Source organism: Vigna unguiculata, chromosome 5 (genome assembly GCF_037176805.1).
Source record: "Vigna unguiculata cultivar grain cowpea cultivar isolate G323 ecotype 2 chromosome 5, ASM3717680v1, whole genome shotgun sequence".
Classification (NCBI taxonomy): domain Eukaryota; kingdom Viridiplantae; phylum Streptophyta; class Magnoliopsida; order Fabales; family Fabaceae; genus Vigna; species Vigna unguiculata.
The window spans coordinates 4,059,724-4,087,501 of NC_140796.1; the positions used below are offsets into that span (position 1 = coordinate 4,059,724).

The 27,778-nt window shown below is 32.9% G+C and overlaps 1 long non-coding RNA gene across 4 annotated transcripts; it reads left to right on the top strand.

The window, feature by feature from the left end:
* The first annotated feature begins 546 nt into the window (after nt 1-546).
* Nucleotides 547-19,570, top strand: LOC114186078 (uncharacterized). Of its 4 annotated transcripts, none has more exons than XR_014995411.1 (6): nt 547-711; nt 1,683-1,758; nt 1,893-2,008; nt 2,086-2,122; nt 14,509-14,594; nt 14,943-19,570. It is a non-coding gene; the product is annotated as an uncharacterized LOC114186078 (long non-coding RNA). The 4 variants fall into 4 exon arrangements; XR_003604970.2 differs by having other exon boundaries at nt 1,899-2,008; XR_014995413.1 differs by having other exon boundaries at nt 1,912-2,008.
* Nucleotides 19,571-27,778: the final 8,208 nt, after the last annotated feature.

The following is a 27,778-nucleotide window of genomic DNA, read 5'->3' on the forward strand; positions in this document are numbered from 1 at the left end:
TAAATCTATTTTAAAATAACCGAATGTCGTAAGAATACAATAAAATAAACTTTCCTATAAATATATATTTTTTAAATAAAGTATTTTTTATGTCAAAATTATGTGAACCCTGATATATATTTAGAAAAATTAAAACCAAACTTTTACATTTTATTAAAGCCAAATTTGTTTACAAATATCAAAATAAATTGTTCTATAAAAATGTTTGAGAATGTCGTAAGAGTTTACATCGAAAGTAAATTCAATTCAAATTGTTACTGTTTATTCATCTCGATTTAAAAATAACTACATGCCATCTACATTAATTTTTATAAATTTAAAGTAATGTCAACAAACAAGTCTCTTGTTACTCGATCGTTGTGTCGAGTAATGTTATGAATTTTGAATTTTAATTTTAATAATTTGAACATAACAAAATCTTAATTAGAACATATTTCTTAAATTTAAAATATCTATATATCATAATTATATACATACAAATATTTAAATATTTATTGACTTGGAAGGAAAATGCACTTTATTGATTTATTTTGTAATTGCATAACTAACGCGGCCTATTGTCTCTCGGCGCCACAACCAGGTCGTGTTGTTATGATTCCTTTTGCATTCCAAAACCTAAAATGATAGAGATCGATCACCTTTGATGTACGATTCACAAAGCAACACCGGAGCGGTGCAAGCAACCGACGATGACGCCTCCGGCAGCAAATTGTTCGCACATCTCCTTTTGTCTCTCTCTTTTTTTTTTCTTTTTTTGCCTAAGACCAATGCATATGAAGGTTTTTAGTTGGTGAATTAGGAACGGGTTTATCTAGAAGCTGCTTTGTTTTTCTAAGCATGTTTTTCCCGCGCAAAAAAGGCATATGAATGTGATATTTTATTACGTTTTTATCAGTTTATTAGAATTGCTTCATCCTTCCCACTTCTTCTTCTGCCGGTGTTTAGATTTTAAAACTAATGAGTTTTCCGTCATCTATTCTCTCTGAAATTTTAATTCGTTATGAGTAAATATTTTCTTGCACTTCTTGTTTTTTGGCATTGTTTGCTTTCTCTAGATTGCTTGTCAGAGGTGTTGTGATAGAAGGTTGTATTCAGACCTGGCAAGATGGATATTGTAGAAGGGTAATCTAGATGATTCCTTTTGAGGATTCTAATGTGAATAAGCATAAGCACTAATCTTGCTGAATCTTGTCTCATTACTACTGAATGAATGGTTCTTTAGCGGCATAAAATGCTTTTGGTTTCTGATGAAATGTAACTCTGTATTATGTAAAAGAGAATGTAGATTATTCATGCATGGCATGCCATGCTCAAAAATTAAAACGTGTTTTTGAAAAAACATTGATTGGATAAATTTATTTTCTTGGTTGCTATCCTATTTTTTTTCACCTCATACGAATATTGATTGCAGCTCATGCATACTGATCCAATTCTAAGTGAATGTTGATCCCAAATAGCAATCTGATTATGTGTACCCTCCTGTTCATTAATGGTAAAAGTCATGTACTATGTACATGTGACAATCCATGTGACATTGGTTCAGATAACTTTCATACTTGATTTTTGTTTTCTCACTTGTGGTCACTATTGAATTCAGCTTTTATCAAAGTTTAAATGAATTGCAATGTGGTTTACCATTAGTATTGTATGATAACTATTTCATCTCTATAAACTGGCTGTAGGTCATGTGTGCAAAAAGGGATACATGAAAGATGACTACATTCATTTATTTGTGAGAAACGCCAATTATTAATCGAGGTAAGACTTATGCTCTTTAAGGTATTGACTTGTTTAAGTTCCTGCTCTTCAACTTAGTAGTTTGTTGGTGCTTTTGTATTGTTTGTGATTATTACTTTGCTCGCTGGGCTGTTATTTGGAAACTTCTGTTTCAGTTTCAGTTTCTTGATGTAGAGAAGAAATTAGATGAAGATGCCCCTGTAAAGAACCTGTAAAGAAACAGATATTATCACTCGGAGCAGGCTTTTACGCAACATATTTTCAGTTGCAGGTGCCTCTTGTGAGTTCTCTTAAGTACTTCATAAGTTCTGTTTAAGAGCTAATTTGCTTCTACCTTTAAAACTATAGGTTTGCTATGTTTTGGAGACATGTGGATTGAGTGAAGGTTTGAATTGAACTAATCCAAAGCTATTGCATTTAAATCTTGTTAAAATCTTATTTTGTGTTTTAACATGCTATGAGGACACTTTTCCCTTTTGTACCTGTTGGTGCTGCTGTGCTAAATGCTTGCTGACTTTTAATCTTAATCTTTATGAGACAGAATATCATACCTTGTGCAACACGGTACAAGGAGATTAGGAGCAAGGACTAATCTCCTTCTTTATCCATGCATATTATCAATGCAAAATACATTTGATTTGGGGCTTGATTAGAGAACTCTAGGCCATTTTTTTATTTGCTTTATCCTCTTGTTAAGATGTTTACAATTCTGTCACCTCTCTTTCTATCTCTCATTCTCTTGTTTACAATTCTGAAATCCTGTTACCGTTCATAAATAATTGATTTATTTGGAGGTATCAGCCACTTTTAGGGAGAGATTAGAATGATTATGGAACCTCTGGAAGTTCTAATTAAAAAAAGGTTTTAAAGGAAGTAGTGATATTTTATCCTGAACTTCTTCTGTTCTTCTCTTGTAAATTTCATGTGTTGTAATTTTCATTAATGGCAATAATTCTGAATTTAATTATTGGACAGCAACCGCAATATGTTTTTATTTAGACAGCTTACAAAATAGAATATGTAACTGACGTTTTAAAATCACTTTGAAGGCAATACTTCTCAATTTTATATTGGAAAGTGATAACTTGTTCCCTTTCACAGTTGATAACATTTAACAAATGGAAAATGAGCGGAAGAAACCAAGTTTTAGCGTGAGAATTCTTAATTTTCCTTTTCTTTGTATTTATTTGTGTGCTCACACACAAAAAAAAAAATGAAGGGTGAATATGAGGAGTAGCTCTATCATAGTTACTCTTGGAGAAAGATGATCCGATCTCCCTGTATATAAACGTGGATGTGTATCTGGTTTAATTTAAACTAACTTCGTATCTTTCTTGACCAAAGCATGATGAATTGATTCATTCTGGTATTGTTATCTGTCTGCCAACTTTTATAATTGTAGAATGTGTTGTGATCAACTTGGATCCTGATTCCACTCGTGCATTTGTTGGTTGGTCTTCCTAAACTTTTTCTACAGCAATTTTTTCTCTTTTTTTTTTTTTGTATGAGCAGGTTAGAGCCTTCAAAATTTCTGTTTCTACTTCTTTTAGGTAAATAAAGTACGATCTTCTTGGCATTAGTTCTATAACTCTATAATAACAAAGTTTAGTACACATGACTTTTAAGTTTATTCTACACCAAATAGATATGATATGTTCATATAATTACAAAACATAAACTCTTACAACCATACTATTAAATAACTAAAAGTGAAAAAACATCTTCAAGATTTTGTCTCCAATGCTCTAGTGACATCATCTCCAAGATCATCATAATCTTCATCATTATCAAGCTCTTCCTTTGTTGATAAATGTGCATCGTCAGCATTGACATAAAAAACAATGATATCAAGATCAAATGCATGTGGAGTTGTATCAATCGAACTTATTCCAGTTATGTCAGCATTTCCTCCATCACCTTCACCTTCAACTTCTTCAACCTCAACACTATCACCATCTTCATTTATCACCCACTTTCTCATATTTATTGAGTGTAGTGCCAATATCTTTCTCCAAACTGAATATCAGAACAGTCTTCCCTGGTTTCTCACCATCACCCCCAAAAGAATTGTAATTCACCATTCTCTAGGAAGCATAACTTTCTTACAATATTTTGTATTTTCCATAGAAGAAAGTCCTCTAGCATAATGAAAGTCAATAAGTTGAAAATTAATTTTTTGCCTTTATGCAACATCCTCGATCAATCTTCTCATCTACATATATACAACCCTTCTTTTACCTGAAGATCACCATTCTGAAATTAGTTTCATAGTGCAAATAGGGGGTTAAGGTAATATGCAGTTGCCTTGAATAACTCTCATTTTTGCATCAATAATTATTCGGCTACCTTGAAATTTGTTACACTAACATTCAACTTTAAGGTGACTGTTTTTCCCCTGTTTTTACTTATTTTTCTTTATGTTGGATCTGTTTTGTTCTTAAAGCTTTTTTATTTATTTCGTGTTTGGCTGCAAAAATTTCAAAATGACTGAAAGTAGGACTTGTTCATATTTTTTTGATGTCAATGTTGATGCAACCTCACCTAGACCTAGAAGTAAAAATGTTGTAAGAAATATGATGGGTGAAAACATGGAGTAGATGTTTTGGGCAATAGAAAAAATGCTAATGTAATTATTGTTTAAAGACATTCAGCGGATGAATTTTCAAATTCAAGCATCCTCTTATTAGTATTGATTATGAATTTGAACCTTGAGCCTCAGTATCCTGAGAAGTTGAAATTGTAATGATGAAAGTTGTGGCAAAAGCTAAATCAATGAAGAAAGAAGGTTGAATAGTATTGAAGGGTTTGATGATGAGTAAGTTGAAGAGGTGGATACCACTCAAAGTAGTAGTAGGATGTTCCAAGGTTAAGAAAAGGAAAATCTACAGATGGCATTCAATCTACTTTAAAACAATTGTACAAAAGGGGATAAAGAAAAAGTTTATGCTCAAGCTTTTGTGTTTATTATCATGACAAGAAAGTTCTCAGAAGAGAATTTTATCCAGGCCAATCAGTGCTATTGTTCAATTCCAGGTTGAGGTTATTCTTTGGAAAGCTCAAATCAAAATGGTCAGGACCGTTTCTTGTCAAGCATGTGAAGCCCTATGGAGCTATTGAGTTAGAGGAACTTGAATCAAAGAGAAGCTGGGTTGTAAATGGGCAAAGGTTGAAGCCCTACTTTGGTGGTGAGGTTGATAAGCTTGCCACAATCATTCAATTGGACGAACCATAATGAAACAGGCATCAGGCTCTTGACATTAAACATGTGCTTCTTGGGAGGCAACCCAATGTTTAATTATGTTTTTGCATTTTAGTGTCATCTTATGTGTTAAATGTGTTTGTGTATGTAATTATGTGTTTGTGTTTATAATTTTGTGTTTGTGTGTCAAAAGATGAGTTTTAAGCATTCAAGTATCTCAATAAGGCAAACCATGCAATTTTGGTATTTTCAAGGAAAACTGATGTGTTAAGCATGTGTATAAGTTTTGGTGCCAGAATTGAGTTCATTGAATGTTAAAAACTGCCTTGTTTTGGCCAGATTGTGAAAATGGAGTTTGAGAACTACATTTTGAGTTTAATGGTGTGAAACTTTTTGGAATGATAGAGAATTTATTGAAGTATGGTTTGATGTGTGTTTATGATTTAATTGGACTGAAAGGATCATGAAATGATTGAGTGAAAGTTGAACAAAATTTTGAAAAGTGCAAATTCTGAGTTTTCCCAAAACTATCAAAAATCTCGGCCAAGCTAAACATGTCTCGCCTAGGCGAGATATGCAGAACCTGAGCCAAAATGTTTTACTGATAGACTCGCTTAAGCGAGTAGTGGCTTGCCTGGGCGAGAATGCCCTGTGCCAAGACCGGTTGCGCGACTCCTAGATTGCCTAAGCGAGACTTTTTAAGTGCTTCAGCCATGCTCGTCTCGCTTGAGTGATAAATCGCGTTAAGTCATTAACAGAGGCAAAACTCACTCATTTTTCTTTCTCCCAAACTCTTGCCCACGTTCTCGCTCACGTTCTCCCTTTCCCAGTTTTTGGACGCGCCTTCACTCATTCTTTTCTCTCTAATTTAGCTCACAAATCTCTTCCTCCCTTTGCTAATTTCTCTCCAAAGGTAAGTTCTACTTCTTTTCTCTTCATTTTCACCAAGCACAATCGAGTTTTGTACACTCCAAACCCTAGGGTAGTGGGCATGCTCTATTTGATGTGTTTTGTACGTGCATTGTGAGTTTTGGTATGAATTGATGTTGGAACAAAGTAATGTGGGTTCCCTATGCACAAATTGATTCAGAAATTTCATATTTTGAGAGTGCATCCAAACAGTTTGATGAAATGCCTGACTTAGTTTGTTCTTGGTTGGTCATTTAAGCTTATGGAAATTGTTATTGCAATGTGAATTAACTGACTTAGCATGCTTTTGGTGGGTTAATTTTGATCTTTGCAGGCAATAGCTAGAACAAAGACAACCTCTAGACTTTCCCCCACTGAACCCAACAAAGGGAAGAGGAGAAGACATGCAAATAGTCCCTCTCCTGAAAGGCCAAATAGCAACTTGTTTAGAGACCCCCAAAGACAGGAAAGATATGAAAAGATAAAGCATTGGTGCTTTATCAAAAGAAAGAAGGGTAGTATTGGTCCCAGACGAACATGATCCATTTTTGAATGGCCTCATCAGGAGGAACTGGATGAAACTAGCTGACCCTCTTCCTAAGTTTGATCCAGAGATTGTCAGAGAGTTTTATGCAAATGCCTATTTTGTGGACAGTCTCGGAGAAAAGCGGTCTAAAGTTAGGGGCAGTTGGATCAATTATGATCGAGCAGTCATCAATGAATTCCTTGGTAATCCACTGCCACTAGAATCAGGGCAGCGCTGTGATTTCACAAGAAAATGGAGGAGTCAGAAATTTTATGATGAAATGGAGGTTGCACGCCTTATATGCATTCCCAACAGATCCTATCAAGTCGGGCCCACTGGAAATCCTCTTAGAATACTTAGAGGGGATATGAACACCTTAGCTCAAGTCTGGACGATATTTTTACTAGCAAACATAGTGCACATCGGCCATGTGTTAGACTTGAATGTGCCTATATGCCATCTCCTTTATTGCATAATGAGGGAAGATCTCACTGTTGACGTGACCACCATTATTTCTAAAGAGATCCACAAATTTGTGAGGTATGAAGTCAACAAAAGAAATGAAAAGGCAAAAGGTGCCTTGGGCTTTCCGGCTTTAATCACAACTCTTTGCCAAGATCAAGGGGTGGAGGTGGAATTAACTGAAAAGATACAACCCTCCATCACCAATAAATATTTTGAACATTTTTGTACTCACCCAGCGGAATTAGAGCATCCAGAAGAGCCACAACTAGAACAACAAGCTATGGAACAACCAGCAGATGAAGAACAACAACCTCAGCTCAACATAAATGATCAGTTACTTGAGCAAATGAGATATTTGAGGTTGTAGATGGAACACTTCCACCATCAGAATGCTTCCATTCATAGAGGACAACTCCACCTTCAGGAGTATCTCTATCATAATGTCCGTGGACCTTACCCATGCATGACTCCACCAAAATTCTTGACATATCTACAGTGGCCTGGGGCCAGTCCTATTTTCCCAGGGGGAGTGGTCCTACAGTAGGAGAAGGACCATCAGGAGCTGTAAACAGAGATGAATTTGCTGCTAAGGGTGAGACATGGAGTGGACATTGAGGAGGAAATTGATTTTGATAGAGATTGAAGGAGATTGATTCACAACACCATTCCAAATTCAGAACTCCATTTGTCTCTTCCTCAGCAGCAAGGTTTTCTTCGTCTGCAGCTCCTGATGGTCCCTCACCTACAACAGGTCCACTCCCCCCCAGGAAAATAGGATTGTCCCCAGGCCACTGTGGATATGTAAGGAATTCTGGTGGAGTCATGCTTGGGTAAGGTCCGCATACAATATGATAGAGGGTACTCTTGAAGGTGGAGTTTTCCTCTATGAATGGAGACATTCTGCTGGTGGGAGTGTTCCATTTGAAACCGCGAGTACCTCATTTGCTCAAGTAATTCATTATTCACGTTGAGTTGAGGTTGTTGTGCGGGGCCTGCTTGTTGTTCTTCATCTGTTGGTTGTTCCATAGCTTGTTGTTCTAGTTGTGGCTCTTCTGGATGCTCTAATTCCGTTGGGTGAGTACAAAAATGTTCAAAATATTTATTGGTGATGGAGGGTTGTATCTTTTCAGTTAATTCCACCTCCACCCCTTGATCTTGGCAAAGAGTTGTGATTAAAGCCGGAAAGCCCAAGGCACCTTTTGCCTTTTCATTTCTTTTGTTGACTTCATACCTCACAAATTTGTGGATCTCTTTAGAAATAATGGCCGATGTGCACTATGTTTGCTAGTAAAAATATCGTCCAGACTTGGGCTAAGGTGTTCATATCCCCTCTAAGTATTCTAAGAGGATTTCCAATGGGCCCGACTTGATAGGATCTGTTGGGAATGCATATAAGGCGTGCAACCTCCATTTCATCATAAAATTTCTGACTCCTCCATTTTCTTGTGAAATCACAGCGTTGCCCTGATTCTAGTGGCAGTGGATTACCAAGGAATTCATTGATGGTTGCTCGATCATAATTGATCCAACTGCCCCTAACTTTAGACCGCTTTTCTCCGAGACTGTCCACAAAATAGGCATTTGCATGACAATCTCTGGATCAAACTTAGGAAGAGGGTCAGCTAGTTTCATCCAGTTCCTCCTGATGAGGCCATTCAAAAATGGATCATGTTCGTCTGGGACCAATACTACCCTTCTTTCTTTTGATAAAGCACCAATGCTTTATCTTTTCATATCTTTCCTGTCTTTGGGGGTCTCTAAACAAGTTGCTATTTGGCCTTTCAGGAGAGGGACTATTTGCATGTCTTCTCCTCTTCCCTTTGTTGGGTTCAGTGGGGGAAAGTCTAGAGGTTGTCTTTGTTCTAGCTATTGCCTGCAAAGATCAAAATTAACCCACCAAAAACATGCTAAGTCAGTTAATTCACATTGCAATAACAATTTCCATAAGCTTAAATGACCAACCAAGAACAAACTAAGTCAGGCATTTCATCAAACTGTTTGGCTGCACTCTCAAAATATGAAATTTCTGAATCAATTTGTGCATAGGCAACCCAGATTACTCTGTTCCAGCATCAATTCATACCAAAACTCACAATGCACGTACAAAACACATCAAACAAAGCATGCCCACTACCCTAGGGTTTGGAAGAGCACAAAAAACGTGACTTGCTTGGTGAAAAATGGAGTGAAACGAAGAACTCACCTTAAGAGAAATAAGCAGAGAAAAAGTGAAAGATTGAGAGTGAAACTGGAGAGATTAAGTGGCAAAACGCGTCTGAGTGTTTGGGGGAGAAGATGATTATGAATCAATTCTCCCTACGTTGCCAACTTAAGTCTGGAACGCGCGTTCTCACTTAGGCGAGTATTTGTGGCAGAAACATTAAAAAGTCTCGCCCAGTCGAAGACAATGTCGCCCAAAAATGTCTTGGTATAGGGCATTCTCACCCAGGCGAGACATTTTAGCTTGGGCGAGATTTTTGGCAGTTTTGGGAAAATTCAGATTTTGCATTTTTCAAAATTTTGTTCAACTTTCACTCAATCATTTCATGATCCTCTCAGTCCAAATAACTCTGAAACACACATCAAACCATTCTTCAATCAAAACTCTATCATTTCAAAATGTTCCACATCAACAAACTCAAAATCAAGCTTTTAAACTCAATTTTCACAAATTGGCCACAACAAGGCAATTTTTAGCATTCAATGAACCCAATTCTAGTGCCAAAACTTATACTCATGCTTAACACATTAATTTTGCTTGAAAATACCAAAGTATGCATGGTTTGCCTTATTGAGGCATTTGAATGCTAAAAACTCACTTTTTTACACACAAACACAAAATTAAGAACACAAGCATATAATTATATACACAAACATATTTAACATACAAGACAAAATTAAAATGCAAAACATAATTAAAACACTGGGTTGCCTCCCAGAAAGCACTTGTTTAACGTCACGAGCCGGACGCCTGTATCATTATGGTTCGTCCAATTGGATGATTGTGGCAAGCCTATCAATCTCACCACCAAAGTAGAGCTTCAACCTTTGCCCATTTACAACCCAACTTCTCTTCGATTCAGGGTCCTCTAATTCAATAGCTCCATAGGGCTTCACATGCTTGATAAGAAACGGTCCTGACCATTTTTATTTGAGTTTTCCAGGGAATAACCTGAACCTGGAATTGAACAGTAGCACTGATTGGCAGAGATAAAATTCTCTTTTGAGAATTTTTTTGTCATGATAAGCTTTCATCTTTTCCTTGTAGAGCTTGGGTACTCATAAGCACTGAGTCTCATTTCTTCCAATTCCTGCAGCTATAATTTTCTTTTTTCTCCTGCTGCCTTCGGATCAAAATTCAAGAATTTCAAGGCCTAATTCTTTGAGACCAGATAAAGTCCAACCTATTGCACCCTCATTGGCTTTGAGAACTGAAATAAACTTTTCTTCTTTAGAAGCCGTTAAAGCACTACTGATCACTGGTTTGTTGCCTCCATCTGCAAGAAAAACATATTTTAAATTGGTAGGTAGTACCTTTAGCTCCAGCTTCTGACTTTCAGTCTCATTCTCTTGCTGCAACTTCTCATCTTTTATTTCATTTGATGCAATTTCTTTTGCTGAATTCAGATGTGTAAAGTATTCATCAACTTTCTTTTAATCATCTTTCTCCAATGGGCTTGCCTTTGTCAATTGCTTCCTAGATGATAGATAAATTTCATCTATCACATCGATCTTGAAGCATTGTTGTTTGTCCTTCGGGTGCTGCACTGCTTCAAACACATTAAAGTTGACCTCATCATCTTGCACCCTGACCTTCAGTTTGCCATCATTAACGTCAATAATGACCTTGGCCGTCTTCATAAAAGGTCTTCCCAGTATTAGAGGAACTTCAGTGTCTTCCTCAATATCCATCACCACAAAATCAACTGGGAACATGAATTTGTCAACCTTAACCAAGACATCCTCTACCACACCATATGGATACTTCATAGATTTGTCAGCTAACTGTAATGTCATACGTGTATGCCTTACTTCCAGATCTCCTATTCTCCATAGCATAGACAAAGGCATCAAATTTATACTGGCACCCAAATCAGGTAATGTTTTTCCCCCTGGTAATATTCCAATTGTAACTCGAATTGTGAAGCTCCCAGTGTCCTTGGATTTCTGAGGTAATGATTTCTGAATTATAGCACTGCACCCTGCTTCAAGCTCCATTCTCTCTTCAAAAAATCTTCTCTTCTTTGTTAGGAGCTCTTTCATGAATTTTGCATATGTCGGCATCTGTATCATAGCCTCCACAAACGGAATATTAATCTGTAGTCGCTTGAAAATGTCCATGAATCTTGCAAACTGTCTTTCCTTGTCTTTTTTGGAAGGATTTTGAGGGTATGGTAGGCTCTTCAAATGTGGTACCTGTTTCTCACCCTTCTCCCTCTTTTTCTCCTCACTTATTGTTTTTCTTCTTTTTTCTTTTTCTATTTTATTTACATGCTCATCTTTATTTTGCTCTTCCTTTCCCTCACACTCATTCTTTTCTTTTTCACTCTCTTTCTCCTCCAACACTTCCTCTTCAAAAGCCAAGTTATCTCCAATCCCTCTTCCCACAATCTTCCCACTTCTGGTGGTAATTGATTTACAATGCTCCTTGAGATTGGTTTGTGTGTTGGCTGAAAAGTGACTTGTTTGCTGATCTGATAACTGTTTTGCCAACTGTCCAAGCTGTGTTTCAAGGTTCCTGATTGAAGCTTCTGTATTTTTTTGATTAGTCAAAGAAGCTTACATAAACTTTTCTAGAGTATCCTCTAGTTTAGTTGTTTTATCATGCACAAAAAGATAATATTGTTGTTGCTGTTGATAAGGAGGTTGTCTATTTGCAAGACAAACATCTTGCTTCTATCCAAAATTCTGATTTTGATTGTTTCTCCGCATCTACACTCATCATTGTTCCTCATGTTGCTGCATCTAATATCATTTTAGTATCAGGCCTCAAACCATTGCAGAAAATATCTTCAAATCCATGATTTGGGCATCTCCTCAAGAAAGAATTGAACCGCTCCCAAGCTTCACAGAATGGGTCATCTGGTCCTTGCCTAAATGTCAACTTGGCTTTGATGTAGCGAGATGGTGGAAAGAATTTGTTCAAGAATTTGTCTTCTACATCATTCCAGTTTCTGATTTGGATGTGACTTAAGTCATTCCTTTGCTTTGCCTGCCAGTGAAAAAGGAAACAAACGCATGTATACATGATCAAGATCTCCTTCTTCAAAGCCCATGGTTCCAACCAGTTCATAGAATGTGGAAAGAAGAGTGTAAGGATCCTCATTATTCATTCCAGTGAACTGCTGAGAACTAATTAAGCTGAGGAAAGCTGGCTTCATCTCCAGTGCTTTGGTAGTGGCTGGTATTGCTATGCTAGAAAAATATCTTGGCCCTTGTTGCATAGCATAGTCTCCAAGTGTTCTTCCGGTTGGAGTTGGTCGTTCATTGGCCATGTTTTCTGGTTGAGGTGTGGTGGAAATACTGGAAGATTCTTCCCTTGTCTTTCCTTGCTTCTTTTTGTTTTTGCCTCTGTTCCTTCGAGCTGTCTTTTCTATCTCTGGGTCAAATGCTAATTGATCTTCAGGAATCTGACCTCTTAAGAACATAAATCAACACAACTCAAGCAAGGATTAGTACAAAGGAGAAAATTGAATAAACTATCTAATTAAGAAAATATACACAAAGCACAATGAGATAACTACGAATTTCAAAAGAACACCATTCTCTGGCAACAATGCCATAAATACTTGTTGATCTCCTAGCAAGCGTACCAAAAATCAATTGTAATATAATGATTTTAAGTAAGACTGTTGAACTCACGAGGAACGGATTCAATGAAAATAGATAATTATCTCAATCAGCATATGTACAAAGATTTTAATTTGATTCATCATTGACTATTGAATAAAAATAATACAGTAAAAGCGGAAAAGTTTAGAAAAATTCAGTAAAAGAAACTGGGATTGAATTTCATCTATCTCCCTTATCTGTAATCTGGATGAATATAATATATAACATCTAAAAATACCAATATTGATGCAACACCCAAAAATCATTTATACCGATCTCTCGCGTATAAAATACATAAGATTAGTTCCCTGAATATTGATTCCTTACATATTCAGCAAACTATTCAGCATTATGATCGAGTGTTATAAGCTATTGATATATTGAGATCTATTCCTAGCATCACAGTATATCAAGTATCATTGTTCAAATCAAATTTTCAGAAATACTTTCCAGTCAGCTCTAAAAATCAAAATCAGGACATTCATTGATCATATAGAATCAAGCATTAAGAACAGAACAATAATACCAATTATTGAGTAGAAACAAAAATGCTATATATAAATATCATCAGATTACATCCAAGTTCAAGTCGATTACATTCAATCCCAAGGAAAGAGATTAACCACTCATGGTAGCCATCAAAATCCTAAGAGCTAAAGAAGAAGAAAATGAGGAACATCTCGCTTGAATGAGATAGAGTACTTCATGCTAAAGAAAGGCTCTCGCTTGGGCGACCACATTCTCGCTTGGACGAGAATTGCAGAAGTACTTGGGCTTCTTCACGGACTCTCGCTTAGGCGAGAGCAGCCTCGCTTGAGTGAGAATGGCAGCAAGTGTCTCGCTTAGGCGAGATTATTTTGGGTTGAGCGAGATTGTTCTGGCTTAGACAAGACTCCTTTGATTTGAGCGACCTGTTGCACAAATTCTTCCATTTCTTCTCTGTTTCTCGATTTCTCTTTTGCTCTTCTTTAGTTATTTCCTTTTCTACTTTAATTTTCTTGAAAAATACACAAAATAGGGATCAAATGATTTCTTTAAGTAAAAACTTGGAAGCATGTGATTGAAGCTCATTTTTCCTAGATTTAGGGAGAATCAACATGATATAAACACAAATTACAAACAGAAGTGTTAACATTTCATATGAAAATTACTGATTTTTGGCACTTACTAGTTATGTAGAATATGTAGACTCTTACTAGTCTATATAGCTCCCACGAGTCTACATAGAGTCTCAAGTTTGATAATCTTGGTTACAAAACCATCTACAAGGGAATACAACATGTTGTGCCCTGTTGTATTATGGGAAGTGAGTGAGCCTTATAAACTTTGAGTGGAGAATTTCTTTGCTTATAACCATTACTGTACCTTGAGTTTTAGGTTGAGTGTTGATAATACATTATTTATGCATATTTTGGCCAATAAACATTGTACTTTTCATGGATAAGAAAGAATGTAATACATTATTTATGCATACTTTCTACAAATGTTTGACATAATTTTTCAGTGTGACTAGAAGAATTGCTTCAATAAAAATGTCTCGTTTTACTGTAAGAACGGACTGTAAAATGAGAACTGCTGCCATTGTATATTTATTGGTTTGAATTTGATGTAATCATTTGCTCTTACTTATCCTGTAATGGACAGTCATACATACATTTGTGGAAAAAAGTTGGTTTCTGAGTGAATAAATGAACTATTTATTTGAATTAAATATATCTATATCAAGTGCATAAAAGTGTGTTCTAAATACATTCATGCGTAGGTTGATATTTCCATAGATAATATGATCGTCAATGCATATGATATTGTAATATGATTTGACTTTCTTGTTTTGCGCCAGAGTTGAGGTTGTGCTCTCTTGGGCATTAATGCTACACCAACGTTACTTGCAAGGGAAAAATTATTTCTAGACCAAGGACAGGGCAGGTATACACTGTAACTTTTGCTAGAAAAGAATTTTTTTTTTAACTTATTACAGTGCATCTGATTGGTTATTCAATTTACAATTCTGAAAAGACGTCTAAATGATGATAAATGAGTCATCTAGGCACGAATGGTCTTAGAACTTACTAGACTAAACTAGAAATGGTTGAGACTTTTGCAACTCTTGCTATCATAATGATTATCAATATTATCAGAAACGGTTCATGTAGTCTTAATGTGTATTTATTCTACATTAATATTCATATGTAGTACTATTTTATTTTTTCTTCGTATCAGTTAAATAAATGTGATCTAATTGGACACTCAACTTTTGTTTGGCGGCCCTTGTAGGTGAAGTTTCGTCTTGAAGTTGTGGAGTGGTGAGTGAACCTATTGTGGGAGTGTTATCCGAGAGGAATTGTGGAGTGAGCCGGGACTCCAAAGAAGACAAAATAATTGAGAGAATATCATCTTTTGGGGGCTGGACAGAGAGGGCGTAGCACAAGACACTGCAGCCCGAGACATAGCATAGTTCTTTTGTTTGTGTTGATTATGTTTTGATGTCACGAACTTTGTGTATTTTTCTTTTTTAGTTTGTTGTTTTTGTTTCATTTGGCTTAGGTGGGAAAATGCTTTAGAGCAATCCCATCTTTAGCATGGTTTGTAATAATTTTTAATCGTTTAGTGTGAAGCATCAAGGGGTTCCAAAAGCCACTTGCATCTTCACTTAGGATTTAATTGTTGTCTACTTTATGCTTTTAGTCTTTGTTTTTTGTCTTTATGTTTTAAATGTTCAGGTTCTTTTTTGTGTGATTTGTTTGTTTGTCGTTTATGTTTTAGGTTACCGTGATATCTAGGTGCAATGTGTATTCACAGCTAATTGACCTTCTTTTGGTCTTTAGGTTTTTTAACTGTTTGCACACTTTGTCAAATTGTTTTTCACACAATCTGTTTTTCTTAGAATTTTATTGAGAATTTTTGTGAAATTTGTTTAGAAATCTTTGACTAGGAAAGGCTTGGTTTTTAAGCTTGTCCTAGAGACTCACCTTCCTTTTTTGGGAGTATTTAGATCATTTTCACTCTATTTTTTTTTTAATAATTCTTCAAATCTCTTTTGTGCAAAATTTGTTTGGATAAAGGTGTTTCAAAACAAGCATTTGAAAATGAGTTTTCTTTCTAGTCGTGTGCATTTAGGTAGGTATAGTAGTGTGCATTTAGGTAGGCATAATAGTAATGAGTTGTATCATATTATTCATAGTGAAATTCCATTCTTTGGAGAAGATATAAGACCAATATCATTTAGAGATTTGATGGAGAAATTTGTGCAACTATTGTTTAGTAAATATAGTCAAATTGACATTCTTAAGCATGTTACTTCTAGGTTTATAGGACATGTATTTGATTGTTGGCAAGAGAGATAATTTAATGTGAAAAAAGGAAGGGAATCATACATTAATATATTTTGTGAACTGAAAGCATGCGTGTGTAAACATTTCATTTCTCCTTTGTTTAGGATAATTAAAGAGCAACAAGTTAGGATAGAAAACTTCATTGACATAGTTGATGTATTTATCCAAAATCTTGACAAGTGTTCTAGACTAGCAAAAGATTTTAAGCACAATTTGGATTTGCTCTTGAGTAAACAAAGAGAGAGAGAGAGAGAGAGAGAGAGAGAGAGACAAAAAAGAGCAAGCACTACTTTAAAAGCTTTGAGAGTATGAAAAGAAGAGAGAAAAATAAGAGTTTGAGAAGCTTTGTACTTAAAGAGAACAAGAGGAAAAGGAGATTAAAGAGAGGAAGAAAAGGCAAAAGATGAGAGTCTTAGAAAACCCAAAGCCAAAGAAGAGAATGAGAGAAGAATTTGAAGAAAGAGAGAAAATAAGACAAGAGAGTGAGCTTGAAATACAATCACAAGTAGTAGAGTTAAAGAGCATTTCAAAAGCAAAAAGGAAACTCATTGTTAGGGATTTGGTGTACCATATTTCACCAATTCCTTCTATGAAGATCCAATTTCTAAAGGGAGTTATCCTAACTTTAAATTCTTCTTACTTTGTCATTAAATTTTTTTTGTTTCCCTCTCTAATATTTTGTTCTCTTTCTCATTCAATTATTTCATTCTCCTAATATATTGTGTCAATCTACACTTTGACTTAAACATTATTTTCAAAAATCATCTGAGTCAAAGTGTAAGACACTTTTTCTGTGAAGTGGGATGGATATCATCTTTCCTAAACTTTAAAAATCCATTTTCACACATTGCACAACAATTCTACTACATGGTCATTATGATTTTAATACCATTTTGTTCGATGACTATTGTAGATTTATTTTTGATTCGGGTGGAATCTTCATTTTGGTTGCTGTGAGCTTTTCACAACCCTCTTGATCTGAGGACAGATCCTCTTTAAGAGGGAGGGGATGATATTATCTCAATAAGGCTTATAGCATTGGGTCAACGTTTAGGCCCATTTCTTTTAATTTCCTTATCTTAATTAAATAAATGTGATCTAATTTGATTTGTTTCGCTAATTACAATCTATTTTTCCAAAGCTGCCAAATTGAAAGTGTTGGCATTAAGCCTGTTGCCCAATTCTTCTCTTTGCCAAATGCAATATCTTCCAACATCATCTTTCTCGCATGGAAGGCACATTGTTTTCAGCCTTCATTTTGGGCTGAAGTTTCACGTATTATTGGAAGGGCCCAATTCTTCACAAACACCTTGTCAACATTATCGATTCAACTTTTGTGGCCAAGAATGACTCAAGTCAGCACGTGTCCAATTTTCCTTTCATTCTTCAGTTGAGTCACGCAAGTTCTCTTTTATTCGGTGAGACTCTTGCGTCTTCCAGCAAGCCTCTCATTTCACTATTAGCCAATTCATTGTGTGGGAGATGAGCTTTTGTTAGGGTCCTTTGCCTCCTTCATGTATGCTAACCCTCGTTCCTCCTTAGTTAGGGTTTTCATTTCACGTCTGGTTCACGCCTTTTATTGTAGTCATTAGGGTTTTGTTTAGGTAGCAAGTTTTCATGTTGTTAGGATGTTATTAGAATGGCCTTTCTTCTTTCTTTCTTCTGTTCAATCTCACGATGGCCTTCTTCCCACTATAAAAGGCCAGCCATGTTTTGTATTGAATCAACTTTGATGAATGTAAATTGGTTGAGAATACTCTCACCATTCGTCAGCTCAAATCCTAAATTAGTGAAAGTTCCCCACCGGAAGGAGAGAGATTTGCACTCGTATAAATTTTTTGTTGCGTTTCAGTTGATTCCACTGAACGAATCAACTTCAGGAGGTTGTTCTGTTCATTCACTCGTTAAATGGAGTTCTTTCTTGTCGATTAATGGCATCGACAGCCTCATCAAGAAGTCTTTTGCCTGGAACATGCTGAGAGTTTAGAATGATATTGATTCACTACTAGGATGTAGGTATTTTTTTCTTTTTCCTTGATGAATTAGATCTGGATATTTCTCTATAAAATTTACAATTGTTAGTGTTTTCTAATGTTTTAATGCTAAAAACTACTGATTAATAACCGTAGAATTATCTTAGCAATAGTCTTGGGGCTTGCAAAAGTTAAAGAATAATCTTCGTAAAACAAAATTATGGTATTGTTTTGTAGTCATCATGGTCCTTTCTTTTGTGTTTGGCTAGACTAAGAGTACAACTGTTCAGTACAAAAATATTCTTTGGATTGAGCAATATCTTTGTTAAAGTCATGGTGAACAAACATAATGATGAAAATAACCAAATTTTTTTGATTAGGAGGGTGGTGGTCCCTCATTAGCTCTGCCTAAATAAGCTTTTGTAATATTTGATTTTTCTTCGATCTCTTGGCTTCTCTTTTAAAGAAAATTTTTGCCTGGTTTTGTATTCCTATCAGCATTTTAATCTGTAGAAGGTACTATGTTCTATCTATATCTTATGATTGCCATATGATGAATGGCAGGATACTAAAGTTCATATCTTCATATGTAAGGCAGTTTTTCCTTGATCTTCTATCACCTCTCCTCTTTCTATCCACTTTATGGTTGGTAGCCTGTTTCTTTCTTGTAAACTTTGTCAAAAGATACTAAGTGTTAGCACTTTACTGTTTGGGACTGAATGGATGGAATTGTTTGATGAATTTGAATAGTGGTATATGATACGGGAAAGTCATCTTTTTATAAGTGTTCTGTTGATAATTGTTTGCTATAAAATTGTTTGAATTCTGTTGCACACAATTGCTGGGGCCCTGAGTGGGGAATCTAGGCCAGAGTTAATCATCTCTCATTTTAAGTGGGAAGTGAATTGTTTGTTTTTATTTCTTCTTTTTAAGATTTATTGGTCAGAGAGGAAAAGTAAATAATAAATTTATAATAGAGCATATTAGTAAAAGTACCTGCATTGATTGTATAGAAAGGGAATAAGACACCATGTCATTTAAATTAATACTGAAACAAATCGACCATGAGTAATATCTTTCTCCCATGGATTGAAAGACCAAATCACTTCTACCGAACCATTCCTAGCAGTCTTATCTTAGATTATGATGATGATGATAAATACAAAATGTTAATTTGGAAAAAAGGAAGTGCTGGGGTGGGAATTGGATTCTGTTTCTGAAGATGACTCCAAACATAAAAATATAATATGGTAAGTTTTTAAGAGTTACACTGGACAAGCATCGACTCTGGCTTTCACCGTTCATCCATGATGCAGGGTCTATTTGGGAATTTTGGTTTTGTTAATGACAACAAAAGTAGGCTTCCTTCCTCATGAAAAACGAGGATACAACTCCAATGACACATTTATATTATATTTCTCTTGGGGTGACTGTAACTGTTAATGCAGTCCAGGCATCACGGTGGCATGTGCCAGCTCACTGAGTCACTGGTATGTTGTCTGGCAAAAAGGTTTTCTGATCAACTTGTTAGTTATTGTATCATAATTCAACCATTCGAGTAATTAGTATTTTTATATAGAATCCTTTGGATATTGTTTATTTGATGCAAAACACATATACTTTACATTTTCTGCTAGCTGTATAGTAGAGAAAACGTGGTGGTGCCCACACAGCACCAACTGTTAAAGTCATACTCTAGGCCTGTGTGGGGATGTCCATGTCGAACAAATAAGAAAATAGTGTGTAATGTTTTTGCTTTTGAGCATTTTTTTTTTCTATGCTTTGTATTGCATTTAAAATCTTAAACAAGTTTGATCATCAGTATGTTAACTCCAAAACTGTCAGTAAGGAATGGGTAATCCAAAACCATAATGAAAAGCTGGTTCTAAAGGGGTAATTTTTCTTTGATTTAATTAATCATTTGGTCTCTTTTGTTAAAAAATATCTAATTTTTTAATTTTTTTTATTCTCAATTTGTGAAAATTTATGCAGTTTAGTTCTGATTTATGAAAAATTAATGTAATTTTATTTTTTTCTCTAAATTTTTTAAAATTAATCAAGAATTTTTCAAGAAATTTTTGGATTTGTTTCAAGAAATTTAACGAAAAGATCAAATTAGTCCTAACTAAATTGAGGTTAAAAAACTTATAGAACAAACTTAAGATTTTAAAAAAGAGAACAAGACCAAATTATTATTTAAACATTTTTTTCTAACATTTTTAAGTTTCCTTAAAGCATTTTTAATAAGATAAAAAAGTGTACACAGTTGTAAATTATTTTGATAACTGCTATTTTTAATGAAATATAATTTAGTTATTTGTACTTGTTTATATCTTGATTGTTATAACTTAAATATTATTTTGTTCAATATTATTCAGAGCTAAATTTAATTATTTCAACAATAAATCAATGGTCAATCATAATTTTCATTGGTAATACAATTACAGTTTTTCGAGCATTAATGCTTGAGTTGTCAAATGGTATGGTCAAATTTTTGGAAAGTGTGTTGGTCCCATCTGGATTGAATTTTTTGCTGATTGAGCAAGTTGGGCCAACTGGAACAAATTTAGTATGTTACTTTTCTTTAATTTTTATTTACACGATTTAGAAAAAAATAACCTAAATCATAATACTGTGAAATATGAATATCCTTGATTTTTTACCTATAATATTTGTAAGACAGTATTTTTGTTTTCCCAATGTGTAAACCATTGACACATTAGACTGTATAATGTAAAGGAGTTTAATGTAAGTTTCTAATACGACAATTAAGTCTGCAACTCTAGTAGCTAAGGGAAGGTTCCTCATTTGATGGACTGAACGAAACAAAACAAAACGTGACTAAAACAATGTTTTTTTAACAATTATTTGTAACGAAACGACAACATAAGAAGTTACATTCGTTACATTCGGAGAGAGAGGATGAAAACCGTTATTAGCGGTTATTAACAGCAATGACCAATGGATGGTGCATTGTTTATTGTTGCAGAACAATTACAGGGGACAGGACACTTTATTGTTCAATTGATACAATCTTTCTTTCTTGGGTTTCCATGGAAACCAGCTATACCATAAAACACTCTAATCTGTGTACTACACAATACTTGTAAATCATTACCTTTTTATTTTATTTTCTTCACCTATACTTATAATTATCATGTACCATTTGAATCATTAAAGATAAAGTAGGTGAAAAAAAAACAAGAAAACATGTTTATTTTGAATAGAATGTAACTTGACATGGTGTTATTATAAGAAATTTTTACATAATTAAAATATTTTAAATCCTATATATTATAGCATACAAATTTGAAATAAAACATCCCTGATACACATGCATGGTTAGTTGTTTCATCATTAAACTAGAACAGTTTCTTTATCTTTTTCTTTTTGAATTGATCTACTCGAGATGAATTGTTATAGGACCATCACTTACATAAGTAACATAGTCACACCTGTGAATGCTTAACTCGTGCACAGAGAACCACCATGAACAAGTTTTGTCCCTAAAATGAAATAATTGGACAGATTTATGTACATTTGCATGAAGTTACGCAAACCAACCAGTTTTCTACATGCCTGTGATTCTTATGTCAGCATGTTCCTTCCTTTAAATGGTTCATTCAGACATTATAAAAAGACAAAGAAAAGAAGATTTATTATGAATTGGGTCCACATGAAAAACAAAATGAGTTGGGATGAGAATTTAAATGTCGTGTTGTGATGCATGGACCTTGTTTTGAAGGGGTCCTGTGCTACTTTTTAGAAGAGAAGAGAAGAAATATTAATAATATATGAATAGTTTTCTCTGGATTGGTGTGTTGCCCCCACCACCTCGTAGTAGCTCTTTAATACTCTATTATCAGCTTTTTATGCTCTCTTTGATGGCTCAATAACACACCTATACAATGAAAAATCCTTTATTATTGCAGCTTTTTACTAATTTCTTCAGAGCTCGTTTTACAATGATTTGTTTCCACTCGCTCGCTGCTCATAATAATGTGTTTACACAGAGGATCTTAGATTTCAGTTTAAGCCCATTCCAGGCGGGACACTCGTCTCTTCGGTAGGGTTCGCTTCGCCAACAATAGAGGAAAAAGATTGCAAAAGAGTTCAGATCAAAATTTTAAATTTACCAATTCTTCCACAAAAAGTATTATTAGTATAAAAATTAGTTTGGATAAATTTCTTCAAGAAAAATATACAGAAAAAAGAATATTCTACCAGTGAAAATTAACTTGTTTATTTTATAAAATAAACTTGTTTTTTATTTTCTCCTTATACGTCTTTATGGAGAATTCTACCTACCCAACCTTGTGATATCTCTTGAGTATGAGATTTCTTTTACATAAAAAAAAGAAAAAGCAGAACAAGCTTGAACATGGAATGAATAGGTTTGTAAGTAATTTTATAATAATAGGATAATGAATGACAAATAATAATGACATATTCTCTAACACACCCATTAGAAAGATTATAACAATAGTTTTCCCTCTAATGACAAAATAGACCTAATTACCACGATTATTCGTATTATTTGTATGTAGATTTTAAAATAAAATTTGTTACTGGTAAATATTTTATATTATAATAGTAAATGTGTAACTAAAAGTAAAAATGAATTCAAAAGGAAAGTTCAATGTGCAATAAAACAAATGAATATAAACATTAAGGTTAAGTAAAATGTTATTTTCCTCATCGTTCAAGTATAGTAAGTTTTTTTCTTAAAATAAACTTTCTAATGATATATATACAGTTACTTAAGATGTTTGAATTAAGATTATGGTATTAATAATTGATATAATATGTATAATTTATTCGTATAATAAACAATATCAACGATATAAAATCAAATGAATTATATTTCTTTTTTTTTTTCATGTATGTATAAATTATGAAGCATGAAAGAAAAATTCATACTCTAAGGTAGAGTAAACATTTTTTACTTATAGTGAAATGAGTGCAGAGAATATTTTGTACTCAAACAACTTTTGAACTTCATAACAGTAAGAAAATGTAGACCTTTTTAAAAAAGATTCTTAAAAAAAAAAGTGTTTCTTAACATGGTGTAGAAAATAGTTCTTTTAAAATAATTCAATTTAATCAAATTATCCTTTTCGATATCAAAGGTTTCTTCCTAACAACCGACTCAAATAATTGTACTAAATAAAGAAAAAACAGTGAATTTATGCTCTCTTTTTCTTTATTAAGAGTTGGCTAAAAAATCTACATGGAAAAGTTATTCCCACAAAATCGAATTTATGCTTCCAAATACATCTCATAAAAAGAACTTTATTATGTACTAAACAGCATTAATTCCAAAATCTTGAAACTTTTGGTATAAAAGAATAATTGGATGAATCATGTGTTGTGTGAGGAAGCTTCAAGTTTTGCTTACCTCACTACCACTGTTTCAATAAATCTCATCTTTTTTTGCCTCACATGTCTCTTATTTTATTTTCTTCTTTCCAAAATTATTTCAGTAAAGTTATATTTAATAGTACAAGTATTATCAAGAAGAGAAAAATTCTTAATCTTTATATTTTATGTTAGTATTCTAAATTTTCATTTATCTCCACTAGTTTCTAAATGATACAAACGGATTGAGTAATATTTTTTATTAAAGTATAAGCTGGAGGATTTGATTTTAATTTTAGTTGAATATATCAATGAACTTAGATTTTAGGTTAAAAACTGAATTTATATTGAAATGATATAATTAAGCAAAAACATTCTTTTACAGGTGTTTTTGGGTTAAACATATTTTTACTCATATTAAAAACACTTCCAAGTTTGTATTTAATATGTTCTTTAAAAACATACAAATTTTAAGAAACATGTTGTAGGAGTATTTTGAGTTAAATAATTGTTTAATTATGAAACATTAAAAAGTATATTAAAAGTCAAAGTTAAAGGAAAATTCACTAAATTACATCATTTATAAAAAAATAATGTCACCCTTGTCACTCAATCCTCATATGTAAAAGGAAAAAAGGAAAAAAGTAATGTTGTGCATTGCAATTTTTACTCTATGGCATTGCATGATCTTTGAAACTTCAGAGAAGTAACAAGGGAGGGAAAATTGGAAAGATGAAATAACAGAAAAGAAAATAAAAATAAGTTAAAAGATAAAGAATATTTTGATAGAAACATCATGCTTTTGTGAAGAATTGGATACTCTTCTAGGGTTCCATGCCAAGAAGAAAGAAAGGGAGAAGAAAGCCAAAACAATGTTAACTTTTTAAGAAAAAAAAAACATATTTTTAGGACATAAAATATAGAGAAGAAAAAAGGGTGTGCATGTGATGTGTCTTGAAGTGAAAGGTATGTTGAAAGAAAATTTTGTGAGTGGGAAAGATAGGGATAGATAATAAATGGTGTTTCACTAGTTTTTGAATTTTCCTCACATTCACTCTCTTTTATCGTTTGCTTTACCAAAGGTTCCACTTATTGGTGGAATATTCATGCACCCATTTCATCTTTTTCATAAAACGAGATTGGTATAAGAAAAAAGTGAAAAAAAGTTGAACGTGAAAAACTGTAGTGAAGAAGCTGAAAGTAACCCTTCTATATAACCAAAGTATATTCACACAAAGGTTTCATAATTTGGATATCGTGATTTTTATAAGACTTTTAGGTATAGCTTTTATATTATAACAAAGTGAAGTGATTAATTTTTCCATACTAACAACTTCCAAACATGCCCTAAACTTGTATTTATGCATTTTTGGCAAAACCCTAATTGGATTTAAAATCATGTTTGACTCGTCTGGAGAAGTAAGAAAATGTTTTTAGTTTTTCACATTTTGGTTCTCGTAATTTTTATTTTTACTTTGGTCTTAATAACTTATTGATAATTTTAAGTGATGAATTGTTTATCAAGTAACAATGTGAATAATATTGAAGTAGGATGACACATGTATTTTCTTGTCCCTATTTGAAGAATAGGACAAGTTTGTATTATGAAAAGAAACTTTGAAGTACCATTAAGTAGATGAATTATGAAAGTGGCATTAAAATTTGAATTTAAATCTATTCTATCTTTATAAATCAATTTATAAAATAAGAATTATTCTTAATTATAAATGGATATTGTTTTTAATCATGTATTATGAACTAATCTCATCTCAATTTAGAATTAAATATGTTTTTAATTTCTCAATAATAACATAAAAATTAGAATAAATCATGTTTAAAACTTTGATTTTGTTTAGTCTCTATATTTTAAAAAAAATTAAATTTTGTTCGTGGTATTCAATAACATTAAATTTTGTCTCTCACATCTTTTCTTTCTATTTTTTTTATTTCATTCAAACAAATTAAATATTAACACAGGGTAGAAATGCGTCAGACTAGATGTAAATAGAGTAAAACGTGACAATTTAATGTATTAAGTGTGAAATATTAAATTCATTATCTTCTAAAGTTATAAATATATTCAAAATTTGAAATAAAGACCAATTTTAATTTTGCATTATATAAAATTAAAGAATAAAAATTATATTTAACTCATTGTAATAGCATAGAATGGAGAATGAAATTGAAAAAAACGTGTGGTGTGAGACATTACACTTTGGAATAGGTCATGTTTGAAACTTTAATTTTATTAAGTCTCCATATCTTAATGTGAATTTAGTGAATTTAGTCCCTTACATCCAACTACGTATTAGACTATATGTAAATAGTACACCGTTTGTGATGAGAGAAAATTTAATGTTATTAAGTGTGAGAGACTACATTCATTATTTTTTAAAATTATGAAATCAAACATAATCAAAATTTGGAATATAAATCCATTCTAATTTTGTGTTATATATAATAAAGTGATAAAAATTATATTTAATCCTTTTAAATTTTAATACGATTTTGATGGAGAAAAGAATTGGAAAAGACGTGTGGGGTGGGGCACTACAGGTTGGAACAGCAAGGCAAATTTTGTTGTATTGTTAGTGTGAAGTGATGGTAAGGTTATGAAACCAAAACAATCATACAAATCCCCTTCTCATTGTTGCAAAATGCAAACATTACTATCAACAATTTAACTATTTTCTCTTTTCTCTTTGAATCTCACAAATTTTCTTTCCTTCACGTGAATCGGAATCCATATATCATTTCCTTTTTCAGAGAAAACAAATTTGATGACTAGATTTTGTGGAAATTTGTGATGCCTTAATTTTATAGGACAATCGGCTAACGTCCAATTACAGGCCTTTTCAAAATAACCACCATCAACCAAATATCATAATCGGATCTTTTTCTAATCAAAAATTAAAGAGGGATTTGTTTTCATTTCAATCTAATTTTGTTTGGTAGAAATCGTTACGAACAACAACCGCGTTTTTAAGATATTATCTATTTTGAAATATTTGAGTAGACGTCTCAAAGTGTAGAGAAAGATAGAAGTATTTAAACTTCGCTTGACCTCAATTCCTAAGTGATGTGAGACTTATTAAGTGTACCGGAACAATATTAATATATATTTTTCAAAGATGTTTGGAGATACGAGTACTATCACAATACACAAATTTTCATTGGATTGGAGGAAACTTGTTCCGATGCTAAAAGATTGTTTTCATAAAACTTTTTGTTTCCAAATTAAGGTTAGTGACATAAACAATATGCGAGAGATTTGTCTTTGTACTAAAAGGTGCTTACTGTTTTCCATTTTAATAAGACTTAGTCTTCTACTTTTTGTTTTTTATTTAATATATTTTATTTTTGTTTATCAACTTATTTCCTTCCAAAATGTTTTATTTTTCCACACTTAGAAAGTATAAATGTTAACCTGTAAGTTAAATTAATATTATTTTTCGACGTAAACAGTTATTACTATTTAAATAGTTATAAAATTGAGCAACACTTGGACCTTTTAACGTTAATCACCATTAATTTTAACTTTAATATCGCTGTTGAGTTTAATTGTAACGATGGATTTAATTTAGCTATACTAGTTCAACCTATATTTATACTAATGTAACTTTTATAACTTCGCTACAATATGTATATATAATTAAACTATTAGAACTTTATGTTCCAAATATCTATATAATATATATACACCACTAAAACATTAAAGACATTAAAACATTTTCTTAATTTTGACTGGCTTCTCTATCGGTATTTGTAATATTAATTGCTTTTATAAAATATAACAATAACAGTTAATATTCTTCACAAATTTAAACAATAATACAAATGCCTACATGTTACAATTAATATATCTTATCTTATTTAGAGGTAGCATACCTACCAACAAATTCTTATTTGTGAACTTTTGTAACTTCTCTACAATTTTCTAGTAATATAAATGTATCAAACTTTACACCAATAATCAAATGGAATAAAAAAAAGTTGAATCTATATTAAATAAAAATAATCACTTACCTTAATAAAGAATTATCAACGTATTCTTAATTTTGAAGTTATTACTTTCTTAAAATTATATTTTGGTAACATAACAAAACTATTAGGTTCAAGTGCATAATAAAACTTTTACAAATTTGAGAGATTCCCCAATCGATTCTGTTATAAGAGTTATTTTATTTAAATGTATGAGTATTATTTCTCACAGAGTAATAAGATATGTGGATAATTAGTTTTTTCAAACACTTATATTTATAATTTTTAATCACTCTACTTATGGACTAAAGTATGAATGTTCAGTTATTATTTTATTCTTTTAAACTTGATTAAAGAATTATTTTGGGTTGATTCCTTTAGTTTTCAATTGCAATGTATCACGGCTTGTGATAACAAAAAATTTATGTGACATTTGTGATGAAAATTAAACTTGATGAACAATATT